The sequence below is a fragment of the Bactrocera oleae genome, chromosome 3, assembly GCF_042242935.1.
Source record: "Bactrocera oleae isolate idBacOlea1 chromosome 3, idBacOlea1, whole genome shotgun sequence".
In the NCBI taxonomy this organism is placed as follows: Eukaryota; Metazoa; Arthropoda; class Insecta; order Diptera; family Tephritidae; genus Bactrocera; species Bactrocera oleae.
The window spans coordinates 76,094,638-76,108,428 of record NC_091537.1 but is presented as its reverse complement, the minus strand read 5'-3'; the positions used below and the strand labels follow the sequence as shown (position 1 = coordinate 76,108,428).

Sequence of the window (13,791 nt, the reverse complement as noted above, 5' to 3'; positions counted from 1 at the left end):
TACAGAACCCCGTTGCTTTTTGCAACTTTATTTTAGAACTGAAAAAACAGTTAGGCTGAATTTTCAGTTCTTCCTGCATTTAGGTTTCAACCACAGGCACCACGAATCTCCCCAAAGGGGCCATAACCCAATGAGCAGATTGAACCGAAGTCCAAGGGCCTTCTGCTCCCCGTGGTACCAGAAAGTCTCCGGTAAGACTGTGTAGCCGAAACTACTGCCAGTTGAGCAACCCATTACTCAATGACTGGTGACATTTGTCGCTTGAACTTCAAATGTCAAATAAATTAACAGTCATTGTGCATTTGGCTTTTAGTCGCCTTTTACGACAGGCATGCCTTACCGCGGGTAAATTCTTACCCCTACCCGCAGGGGGACCTTGTAACAGTCAGAAGGAAACGTCCGAAAACTCAAATATAAATATTTATGGTATGTATGCAAATGATCTGCGTGATGAGCTTAGCCGATTTAGCCATGTCCGTCTGTACATATATACCCGAACTAGTCCGTTAGTTTTTCAGATGTCGTTCCGAATTTTTGAACGCGTCCTTTTCTCCGCAAGGAGCTGCTCATTTGTCGGAACCGCTGATTTCGAGCCTCTATAGAATATACGAGTACATAGCACATACAAACGAATCGATCAAAATCAAGTTTTGTTTGGAAATTTTTTTCATTTGTTCAGATCGGACCACTGTAACATATAGCTGCCACTCAAACTGGCCGATCGAAATCAAGTTCTTGTGTGGACAACTTTTTTATTTGACATTATATCTTCGCGAAATTTGGCATGAATTATTGTCTAAGGCAATGCTATAATCTCTGAAATTTTTCATTTGGGATCACTATAACTGACCAATAAAAATCTAGGCAAAAAACTTTATGAGAGATGTGTTTTAATGTATTAAGTTGTTTATATCAAATAACGTGGCTAGAATGAACTAGCAAAACGCTTTCCGTTGGATGCAAACCGTTGGCCGGTTACGTTTGCAGATTATGTTATATTTATTTATATAGTTCCTTTAAGATATCTACCTGTGAATGGTTTGGTGCAGTCGAAGTTAACATTTTTTTTTTGTTGAGAAGCTCACGTGGTGACTATTTATGTTCTATGTTTTAACATATTTTAAAAGGTGATTTTCAAAAAGCAAATGAGTACATATATATGTCTTGAAAATATTATTCAAATAAAAAATATAGATTCTTAATTTGACTGTAAAATTGAATTACTGTAAAATTTAAATTATCGATAGTTAGTGGTAATAAAACTAACCTCAATTAATTTTCGCTAATTACAACCAACTGTTTTGAGCCAACTGTTTTCTTACTAGTAAATTGTGTATGCAAATTATTGAAACGGTTAGATTGAAATCTTGCCAAATAATAACACAATGTAGATATTTATTAGCGTTATGTAAGATCACAAATAAAAATTGTAAACCATAAAAAGAAAAGAAAACGTGAAATATTAATATATTTGAAGAAAGGTTTTGTGATCGGCAGCGTTAGAGAATTAATTTTCTTTTGAAAATTATGTAAATATTTATTAATTGAAATTCGACAAGTATTTATTCGCTTCATTCATTATGGAAAGTTCACGTCTTCTAAATTCGCACGAAACATATATGTATGTATATCTAAATGTTAAAAATAAATAGATAATTTTAAAGCGGTAAGTTAACTATATTTTGTAGTGTCGGAAAGTTTCTCACCACCCAAGTGGCTTTTAAGGCTACTAAATTATTTTCACTCGCTGCTTGCCTTTCTTATCAAAGGTTGATTATTAATATAACGATGTTATTTATTTTGGATATACTATATTTGGGCTAACGAATCATGAAACTGTCAATAATTTTCTAAGATATGCGCTTGTTTATTTTAAATCTGTATTTACATTTTACATTACAAAAAATCAGAAAATATGAAATAAAACAACATTTATGTTTGAAATGTCAGTTTTGTGTTGAACAATACGGATCCATCGAAGTAAACAGAGAGAAAAATGTCAAAACATAGGTTATATTTCAATAAAACACACTTTATAAGCATTGCTTTACTAATTTTTCCGTTGACAATCACCTTTTAAGAACCAGCGGTTAATTGCCATTATAAGACGGTCCCATCAACCTTAATACCTTACTTTCATCACTTTTGTACCCTAGTGAAACCGCTCTCTCTATCCATCACGATAATTTCCATAATTATTCGAAAATTTAGTAGGAGGAGATAGTGTAACTTGATACTCATATGTACTCCAAGAGTCCGAAAGCTTGTCAGCATTATTTACAAAATTTCTTTACAATTGGTGAATTATTGTTACCTAGGAAATTTTCGACTATCAAAGCTTCAATTTACGGAACAAAGTATTCCAATAATTCGCGTATTTGACTATAAAATATTCCATACTAAGCTTCGAAATTTCTCTAACACTCTAATTAAATCACGTCCACCGCCTTGATAAAAAATAAACGTATTAAATCATTAGAGAAAATAGCTTTGGTGAAGATGTTTCAATCTCTCATTCACTTCCACTGGTAGTATTTAGCTATTTCTAGAATTTTGACGACATCTTTGTTTCTGAGGGCATGCTTTAAAACGGCAAGAGAGGTTTTCATTGAGTAAAACAATACATTTTGTAGATGTCTGATGTATGTACATATGTATGTATTTCTAACCCGAAGCTGACAACTGTCAGAGTGTGACTTATTAAAAAACCTGGGATCCAAATAATATCGTCGTTTGTCCGGTTGGGTCTAGGCAAAAACACTCTCTAAATAATTTTGAGGAATATTGTCGTGTTGATAGTCCTTGGCTGGTTCCCCGAGCCCGTTCCGGTTACATAGACCCGACTGTCGTTAAAACATATTTATGATGTAGGTCGCTCTAATTGAAATATTTTAGTAAATTGTGATTTAAAACTTTCGCAATTTGTGTGGCAAAGTATTACTGTTTTACTAATGCACTAATACACATTATTCATTATTCGAACTCGTTAAAAGTGTAATTGCTACAATTTTAGATTGCTAATATGTGCATAATTTTACCACAATGCAAGTGTACAGTTGTGTGGAAATTAATGGCAACGGCGATTTAACAAATAAATTTCAATTGAATAAAAGAAATATTATTTTAATTGTTCCAGAGATTACTGAATACTAAAATAAGAAAAAAAAAACGTTAACTACGGTTGATGTGATTGAAAATTCTTCTTCCTTTTATACTCTTGCAACATGTTGCTACGGAGTATAATAGTTTTGTTCACCTAACGATGGTTTGTATCACCTAAACCTAGTCGTGATAGATATAGGGTTATATATGTACATATAAATGATAGGATGACGAGACGAGTTGAAATTCGGGTAACTGTCTGTCCGTCCGTGCAAGCGAATAAATGTTTTAATATACATATCTTCCAAAGCGTTTAAAATATATATACTTAGCTTCCTGAGAAAAAGCAATTTTATCAACTCTTCAAATTTTGTGAAAATGCGTAAAATCGGATAATAACCTCACCCACTCACCATAAAACGGTTATGTTGAAAACTATTATAGAGCGATAAATTTATAACCAAATACGTCAGAGACATACAATTTTACACCCGATATTGCATGAGAGGGCTTTATAGAATCTGGTGTGAAACAAGGGGGGTAGACATGGGGCATGGAACCGGCCACCTTTAGGTGAAATCCTATATCTTAGGAAGTACTTGACCGATTTCAACCAAATTTGGTGTTCGAGATTACCCAAAAATTCCTATTATATGCTGAAAATGGGCGAAATCTTATGATAACCACATCTAATTTCCATATAACAAACTTTTAAATTCCGTCTGATTCGTTCACCTTATAGTATACAAATCAAACATCAATTACGTTCTCAGAATAAAACTTTGCACAAGTAGTGTTCTCAATATATATAACTTTGGACCTCCGGTTCACTTTATACCGAATCTATTGGTCAAAATTAAATGAAATTCAGGAAGAATATTTTTCTAATAACAGTGTACTCTCTTTCCTTAAATGGATAAAATTACGGCGACACTTTCCTTACTTTGATATAAAGTTTGGCAAAAACCTCAAGGTGTTGCCTTTGTTCTTTGCAAGTTGCAAGAGTATGAAATGTTCGGTTATATCCGAACTTAGTTCTTCCTTACTTGTTATTATTATCGTTTGCATAAACGCTCAAAGAGCTATCGTAAGCAATGCTCAGCACAAAATCGTTTTCACGCACCAACAAGTAATTTGAGAGCCTTTCTGAATAATTTGAATAGTTCAAACTGATAGCACATCAAACACCAACCCGTACGTATGCCTATGCAATTAGCTATGTTTTAGGGAGTACTCAATGCTTAGTGCTCAAGCACGAGCGCTCAAGCACGAGAGCATTACTTACGACCGTCTTATCACTAATAGCTGCAGTCAAAAAGCCGAAAACGTTGAGTATTAGTGCTCGCAGGAGATATCGCAGTAAGTCCTCAGCCATGGAAGTGATAACGACAGTTCTGCGACATCGACGCCACTGTTCAGGAGCGTGGGGGCAAACGTCATTGCGTTTCAAACTCAAAGTATATTGTATAGTTTATCGCATCTTTTAGTGGGTGTGAGTATGCAGCAAATACGTGGGTAACCACTTATATTAGCTATTTCACTCTGGGAAATCTATTGTGATGTTGAAAATAGGTCCAATGTTTTCTTACCTCATTTTAAATTCGACGTTTGGTAATAATTCGGTTTTTTTTCGTCATTATTTTGCCATAATTAATGTATAGGTAACTTGCTTATGAGACAAACAGGACCAATAATCAGAATACTAGTTTACAAACATATTCCTTTGCCGTTATCAGTAAATACATATACTTGTATGAATCAAAGTGCGACACAAATAAGATATTTTGATTACAGTGCCATCTTTTGAGAAATCCAAAAAAACATTTTTCTTGTAATTATATATAGAGACGATCCCGAAATTAAGCAAATCAGCTTAGCTGCCCTTAAATTAAAAACAATAAACATCTGACATCTGCTATGCATTTTTCTTTCCCGTTTTCGTTAAAATTCGAGATTTTTGACATAATATAAATATATGAATAACTTCAGATATTGATTACGCTTTGTAACTTACAGACCAATTCCAATTGTCGAAAACCAAAATTGAAGTGGTCACCCTCGTAACAATTTGTTTTTGTTAATAACGGAATTTGAAAGCGAAAATAGAAATTACACATGTTTTTCAGTTCGTTCATAAAACACGATAAAGTGTGGCATTCTTTACTCGAGTTGTACGCCTAATCGTTAGTTCGCTTTAGGGCTCCCCTCGGTTTGTTTAAATCAATCGCAAGTTATCGGCTAACTAGTGAATTGTGTGAAAGAAAATTCTAAAGTTACTTACTAGCAACAAAGTAATTAGTAATGTAGTTAAATAGCGCTATACAAGACGCTTCTATTATACCTATATGCATAATTTGGCACATATATACGTACTTATATACATACATATGTCTGATTGCATATCGTTTTGTAAGAGAAGAAATATGATTAAAATTGAAAGATAGTGTCATTGCAATAATATCTATCTTACTTGGGTTTTTGCTTACCATTTTTTATGGAAAAAACGTGTGTTTGCCTATAATTTTATTAGTCAGCGTCTCATTCAGCAATAACGCTTGGGGTGTTGACAACTTTTCGCAAAGTGAAGAATTATGTAAATTTTTTTTGCTTCGAGTGAACAATAAGTGAATTTAGTCCAAAACAGCAAGTATAAAACTATGCGATGCATTTTTACTGTTTATATAAACAATTGCGTGAATTTTTAATAAATAATGAAGTGAAAAATCATAAATAAAACGCGACTTACGGCTCATGAATTGACAGAGAAAGAATAATTATACAAAATATCCACCCTAAGAATGTAATTGAAAAGCACGTAAGTTCAAATGAGAGTTTTCCGAAAAATATAATAACAAGAAAAAACATTAACTCCGGCTGCAACGAAGCTACTGTACCCTTTACAGGTTCAATTTTCCTTACAAGAACTTTATTTTGATGGATTAGTTTGTATGACAGCTATATGCTATGGTGGTGCAATCTAAAAAATTTGTTCAAATATTGTACCGTTGCCTTGTACAATAATACATGCCATATTGCAGGAAGATATCATGTCAAATAAAAAAGTGTTCGTTATAAAAACAATTTTGATAGATCAGTTTGTGTAGCAGCTATATGGTATAGTGGTCCGATATCAGCGGTTCCGACAAATTGTTGGAGAGAAAGAGTCCTTTTACGTGTGCAAAAGTTTAGATCGATATTGCAAAAACTGATAAACTGGTTTGCGTATATACAGACAGACGGACGGACATGGCTAAATCGTCACAGCTCGTCACGTCCAACGTTCCCTTCTGAGTGTTACAAACTTCGTGGCAAACTTAATATTTCCTATTCAGAGTAATAATATATCCGAATATATAGTAAGTGATTGTAACAATAATTAATAGTGTTCACCTCAAAAGGCTCCAATGTCTATTTTTCCGTTGTCCTTTCGTGTGCTGTATCTCAAATACAGAATGAGCTATTGCGAGGAGCTGCTATACTAACATTGCATATATTAATTATTGTTTACAGTCTAAAATTCTATTATTTTTACAGTGAGCGCAATCACTTATGTCGCTATATATACATTGAATGATTTCAAAGAAAATTATCATATTTTAAACAATTTTATTTAATAAATTTAAAAAAAAAAAAATTATAAAAATTTATTTGAACAATTTCTTGAAATTAACATGTGATTTTGATTAGTAGAAGCAAAAATGAGCTCTTTTGCTGTCTTTTTTCTTACTTTTTCGAGCATGCCGGGCATATATCTAAACTATATTGAAGAAAAAAGCATAGGATAGAATCAAATCTGAAGTTTGGGTGGCCATTACTTCCTTTATATATCAGACGTCTAGGGAATTTTGGTTGCAGAACTTAAAACTTTATAACTTGCAGTGTCACATGACGCCATTCATCGACTGTTATTTTGAAAAATGAGACAGAATGATGGTTTTGATACGAACAAAATACCAAATAGTTACTTACTTTTCTTTAAATAAGGCACATATTATTTTACGCGTCCAAACAGGGTAAAATGCAACTCGTCGTTTATCGAAATTTTTTTCCAGATATCAAATTCCCTGTCAGCCATTCGGGCAACTGTTTGACTGTTTTCCAAGAGACATTGAGATCATACGTGGATTTGTAGTAATTGAGGTTTGCAAAGCATTTTAAACCAACTCAAATTTAACTCGTTTATTGAATATGTATCAACATTAAGGTGTACGTACAACGATAGTTTATACAAGTCAATATTGTTCCAAAAAATGTTTTCAGCGTCATTAAACTGCCGCAACAAATCCTACCAGACCCCAACACTGGAACAATCTCAACAAATCCTATAAGCCTTTTGGTTAGCTATTATTATAGCAAAACTCTTCTCCGAAATTTTAATAGCAGCACTAAAATATGTGATGTTTGCTTTGTTTGTTTTATAAAACAATAAATTCCTTCCACGAAAGAAGAACAGAAAATAATTCTACACCACTGAGTTACTAGTGCATCGTCTTTATCAAATTATTGCATGTTAGTCTTATTTTTTTCGGAAATGTTCGCTTTAATTGGCTTTCGCTGCATTTCTATATGCGAAGGGGCAAAATTATATATCTTACTAGCGGAAGTGTTTAAGAAACGATCGTATCATCATATGTACGTACATATGTTCACCGATATTTGCACGTGTTAAAAATAATCAAATTATAAAGTAGTGTGTCAGCGTCGGAAGGAAATGTTTTCTTGCTTATTATTTGAAGGCGATAAGTTTTTTTTGATAAGAAAACTTCAAGTGTGTAGAACGCTATTCGTAACATGCTTACGACTGTGTACTCCATTAAAACTTATTGCAATATAAACTTGATAAAATACATATTTACATACATAGTAAATTTATATTTATATCTCGCATGCAATTAAAAAAAATTACGCTTTAAGAAATGTTAGAACAAAGCTTTCGCAGTATCGAAATATAAACATTTATAGCGTTTTATGGTATATACGATCGAAGATGCCAGAAGGAAACAAAATTATGTTCTTTTGAAAGATTGAAAACTCATTTTAGGTGGTGAAATTGTGTGATGAGGAAGTAATGATTTATGATAATATTCTAATCTTTGACTTAGATAGTAGTAGAGAAAAAGTAGAATAGACTGTACAGTAGATGGGAAAGATTTTTATGTTTGAAAAAATTTAAAAAAGTAAAAGACTAGAATAGTGAAATTGCATAAAATGGCACGTAATAAGGGTTGCATAAAATAAATGGAATCAACATTTAAATAAATTTGTTTTCAATCACACATACCGGATTAGCAAATAAAAAAAATAATTTAATTCTACAAATCTTGGGTTGAAAAAACAAAAAACTTTAATCCCACTTACCGGAATAAAAAATTAAAAATAAATTTTTGATCCCAACTACCGAAAAAAAAATTAAAAAGAAAAATTCTACTCCGAAACATATAATTAAGAATTAAAAAGAAATAAGGAAGAGCTAAGTTCGATTGTAACCGAACATTTTATACTCTTGCAATTTGCAAGATTCAAAGCCCGGGAAATTCCTACAGGTGTAGACAAAACTTTATATTAAACAAGAAAAAACGTTAACTTCGTTATCTTGCACCAAATGTATAATAAATACTCTTCACAAATACAACTGCTCCTTACAAGAACTTGATTCCAATCGTTCAATTTGCATGGCAGCTATATGATATAGTGATCTGATCTTGGCCGTTCCGACAAATGAGCAGCTTCTTAATGAGAAAAGGACAGGCGCAAAATTTCAGACCGACAGCTTAAAAACTGAGGGACTAGTTTGCATATATACAGACAGACGGACGTGGCTAAATCAACTTAGCTCATCATGCTGATCATTTATGTATACATTTTATATGGTCTCCGACGGTTCCTTCTGGGTGTTACAAACTTCAATCTTAATATACCCTGTTCAGGGTATATACATTAAACATCCATTATCCCATTAAATCGTGAATAAATTACAATCAAATATGGTAACTTCTTGACTTATATTGAAGGCCATAAACTTTTAGTTCACGTCAGCTTAAATTATATATTTAAAACGCGTTCATATGAAATATACATATGTACATAGTAATAATAATTCGATCGAAGAGGCTAGATTTAATATATTGAATTTATGTGAAAAACGTAAACTAGTGGATCGAAATTTATTAGATTAAGGATATGAGGTTTAGGGCAAGGTATAGACCAATTCCATTCTAAATTAGCGCTAAGCCACATGATTTTTAAGAAAACTTGTTTATTTAATTTCATGTAAATATCACACATTTTGACCAACCTAAACGGTTAAAAGACAGGTGGAAAAACGGAAAACATGTTATGGGGTATATTTGGGATAGAGTAAGGGACGGGCTGATTGCACTAATTTTGACATTGCTCAGGTATACTCGAGTACATATTTTAAAACAATTTTATATATAAATAATACTCACTCACCGACATATTCGGTATAAAACTTGTTAGAATAACTTAAATCAATTTAAGTGGTATATGGGAGTTGGCGGTACTATCGACCCGATTTTATATATTTTTGCCAATACCATCATTAACATGCCACATACTAATAAAATGCTCCCTGGGTTTCATTAAGGTACCTCACATACCATCACCAATCATATGGAGTAAAGTGAGCCGGATGTTCGAAATTGCTGATATTAATTAAATGGGAGCTAGCTCAAGTTTTCGCCCAATGTTATTCATTTTAGGCACATGTATATACAAGCATTAGAAAAACACACACTCTTTTATTGCGATAACTCACATATTGGGATATATGTGTTATAAAGTCACCCGGAAGTTCGAAAATCTTTATTTTACGTATATGGGGGCTAAAATAAGTATTGCCCGATTCAAACCATTCAGACATACTATTATCAAGAAAGGATTCTCTCCGAATTTCAATTATATATCTTATAAATTGACCGATATTTTCGGTAAAATGTCAACTATAGGCATATTCGTTGCTTAGGGGCTTGAACAGTTTTGGTTTGATTTGGATGTTAGGTCATAAGGTGGTACCCTTTACAGGCATTATTCGTGCAAAGTTTTATCCCGTTATACCCCGAATGTGAAAAAATCAGATGAAATTTAAAATTGTGTCATAGTGGAAGTAGGCGTGGTTGTAGTCGGATTTCGTCCATTTTCGCACTATAACATAGAATTATTAGAAGAATAACTGAGTTTGGTTGAAATCATCATCGGGTCGCGCAGAACCCGAGATATGTGATTTCACCTAAAAATGGCCGGTGCCACGCCCATCGTCTCTTATAAAGCCCTTTTGTGTCATCCTGTATGCAAAATTTCATCTCCCAGACGCATTTAGTTATTGATTTGATTTCAACTCGTCCCGCCATCCTGATCATTTATATTTGTAATTTCATTTCACTGTGCGAAAACAACGCACATTGTTTTGAATCAAAAGTTAATATATATACAAAAATGTGCATTTCTCTTTAGAATACAGTCTTATAAGACCTAAAAAGTTACACCAGAGATGTTTCAACAAGGTATTCTAAACTTAACCTCTTAGAGATTGCGGTTGAAAAATTACCAATGCAAGTCAAAATTGAAAGGTTGGCGCTAAAAAGAACTTTTAGTTTACTTCGGTGGTTTAGTAACACTTTTTAGTCTAGTATCGATAAAATGAAAACAAATGTAAACTCTATTTTGACACCTTTGATCTACTACTTGTGTGTTGTCGTTCAGTATTTTATCAGAAATTATTTGTTTACATTTGCGCTACGCCTTAGATAACCTTAGATAACTTATCAATCCTGTTATTTTTCAGACACTTATCGTGATTTATCTCTATGTACACTTTTATTTAGCTCACAATACTTACAACAGCAAACAGACAACTCTCGCAAATTCATTGATAATTAATTTTGTTTGTAAACTTATATTAGATATACAAGTATGTAAGTAGTTAAAAGTTTTAATACAATATGAGGCTATATATGCAAGTATATAATAACCTTACTGGAACCTACTAAATACTAAATAAAATACGAATTTCGTATCAACTTTCAAAGAATTGTCTTCAGGAAAAAAGTTTGGTATAAATAAATACAGAAACATTTCTGGTCACGATATTTTGCTTAAAAACAATTCAATTTATTATTGTATAATATACACAATATATTTTCAAAATTATATGCCAGAGCTAATAAATAAATGATTGACCTAACAAAAGTTTAAACCCACAGTATGCAATTGTGAATATTTTGGCATGTACAGTGCGATCAAAAAATAAAATTTCGTTTTCCAAAGTGTAGGCAGCTTTTATTGGGAAAAGTTTTGTAATTATACAAAGTACATTGTTTTCTTATAGCTGACGTTTATTTAATACTTGCTCCAAGCTCCCGCGTTGTCTATTATTGTCTGTCTTTTTTAATGGCAACTTGCAGTTAAATTTTTCGTATGTGCTACAGGAAGCGACCTCCAGGTATGTTGGAGTAGCCGATTGAAATCGTTTGTGAACGTTAAATGTTTTCTTGATATTTTGGCTTTCATTAAAGCTCAAACATTCTCTATTGGGTTGGCGTCTGGTTAGTGTGTTGGCCAATCTAAAGTAACAATATGATTTTCTTGTTTCCATTGAGTAGACTCTGTACTCCTATGTTTCGAATCATTGCCTTCTTGCAGTATTCAATCATCGTTATTCTTGTCATAAAAAATTTCAGTTGATTTCAGTAAACAGCTTTTATACACTTTCATCTCAAAACCCCAAATCCATGAGCAGAGAAGCATCCATAAACCTGCACCTTTTGGGGGTGTTTAACACTCGTTTGTGTTTTTAAAAGTAGGGTTTGATGCAGTGCTTTTGCGTCTATCTGTATATATCCGTATTGTATTTAGTGATAAATCTAATCTCTTTCAAAACAAATTTTTTTTAGCTTCACGAGTCACGTGATTCTTTCCTCTTCCTGGCTTGTCATCTATGTTTCCTGTTTCCACATAATGGTCAGACCACCTCTTCACAAATGTACAACTCGTATTTAAATAGTTGGCAGTTTTTAATAGTCCATTTGGAATTTAAGGATTCTTCCTTAGAAAGACTGCTTCAAAACGTTTCGCATATTGAACGTTAATTTTTCTTATTTCACGACGTGACACGTTAAGAATATCATAAAAACTGACCGATTTACTGATGCATACCAGTGATCGTAATTGAACTTGTGTTAATTTGCAACAAAATAATAACTGTTTTCCCCGAAATGTTCGCGCAAAGGAAAAACGTTATTTGTTGAACGCACTGTATGTATGAATTTGCCAAAAAATAAAATGAAACATTTCTCAATGTGTTTACAGCTAAAATTGGTAAAATATTGTATTTAGACAAGAAAACGTCATCTTGGCGTTTTAAAAGAAATTCCAGTATTTAATAAACAAAACAAACAATAGAATTCCAGCATGAAATTTTCCACACTCTTCTTAATTATAGGGGCAACAGTTGTTACTGGCTCAGTGAGCACTAGCTTTGGTCCACTGCTTAGAATTTGCCCAGAATGAATAAATGATATTAACCTGGTTCACAACATGTCAAACCAACCAGAGTCGATCGAGGTTATGGTACCGCGGTGAATGTAAATAGTGGTTCAACATTCATCTACAGTGATGTGAAATATTTTATTACGCTGTGGCAGTAATTCAAATTGTTATGTAATCCCGTAATTTTTGAAGGAAATCTAATTAGAAATCTCCTCAGTTTTCGAGCATGTTTTCGTGTTATTACAAATAAATTTCCAGCCCTAAAAGAGTGTCTGAAAAGCATTTTTAGATATAGCGTAGGAGAAAAAATAACAGACGTTTTGTATATTAGAAATGCTTTTATTAATTGTTTACAAACTAGAATAACTATATTTCAACCTTTATGATGTTTATTTCCCGGTTAGATTTAGTAAATATTATATTTTATCACTTTACTAACACCATTTGCTTACATTTGAGATACGCCTTAGATAACTTATCAATTTCATTAATTTTCAGACAATTCACCATGATTTATTTTTACTATTTTCATATTCGTATACTCGTGTATGATATAACCAGATTATGGTTATTGCAAGCGAGAAGAGCTTGCCACATTATCTGCTGCCTCAACATTCACATCAATTTCTCAACAAGTCTTGGCGTTTATTGCCATTGATGTTGTGGCACGTACTTTCGTGTTATTTTAACACAATTTTTGTAAATTCAGCATAATATACATTTGGCTTCGCTGTATTAGAACCTAATTGTCACGATTTGAGTTTAAATAAGCGTTATTACAACAACCTTCATCATAAAATAATAACCTTGCTTAACTCTTTCAGCCACAGTTTCAATATGATGACTTCATTAATGAAACAAATGGATATTTAGTTTAAATATAAAGAAAACAATTTTTTTTTACAAAAATAGCACAGAAGGCTTTTGAGGAATATTGTGGCTAGTTTACTAACCATCGTGACTGTGGGCATAAAAAATAATCAAAACAAAAAGGTATGAGATGGTACATAAGAAGCAAGTTACATATGCATTTACTGCGAGAATATATAGTATATTTAATTTTTTTTTAACGAAAATCTAAAGAGCATGTCTTATCTTTGCGAATACAAAGAGGTGCTGCATTGCCATACAGTACGTGTTGGACTATTTTTAGTGTTGCATTTCGCTTATCTTCGTGAAGTA

General features: G+C 32.7%; 1 protein-coding gene and 1 long non-coding RNA gene across 4 annotated transcripts in view; one reads left to right on the top strand and one right to left on the bottom strand.

Moving 5' to 3' along the window:
• C1GalTA (Glycoprotein-N-acetylgalactosamine 3-beta-galactosyltransferase 1) overlaps window positions 1–13,791 on the top strand; it is a 38,981-nt gene that overhangs the window by 14,089 nt on the left and 11,101 nt on the right. The window contains exon 1 of one of the 3 annotated variants that reach the window (XM_070106908.1): window positions 4,573–4,594. The exons of 1 other annotated variant lie outside the window; for it this stretch is intronic. The gene's annotated coding sequence lies outside the window, so the exon portion shown is untranslated. Of the gene's footprint in view, window positions 1–4,572; window positions 4,595–5,470; window positions 5,918–13,791 lie in introns of those variants that run through there. One more of the 3 variants, XM_036376541.2, reaches the window with a different exon arrangement.
• Window positions 6,689–7,613, bottom strand: LOC138855980 (uncharacterized). The gene is made up of 2 exons (XR_011395123.1): window positions 7,072–7,613; window positions 6,689–7,004 (listed from the first exon to the last, which is right to left on the bottom strand). It is a non-coding gene; the product is annotated as an uncharacterized lncRNA (long non-coding RNA).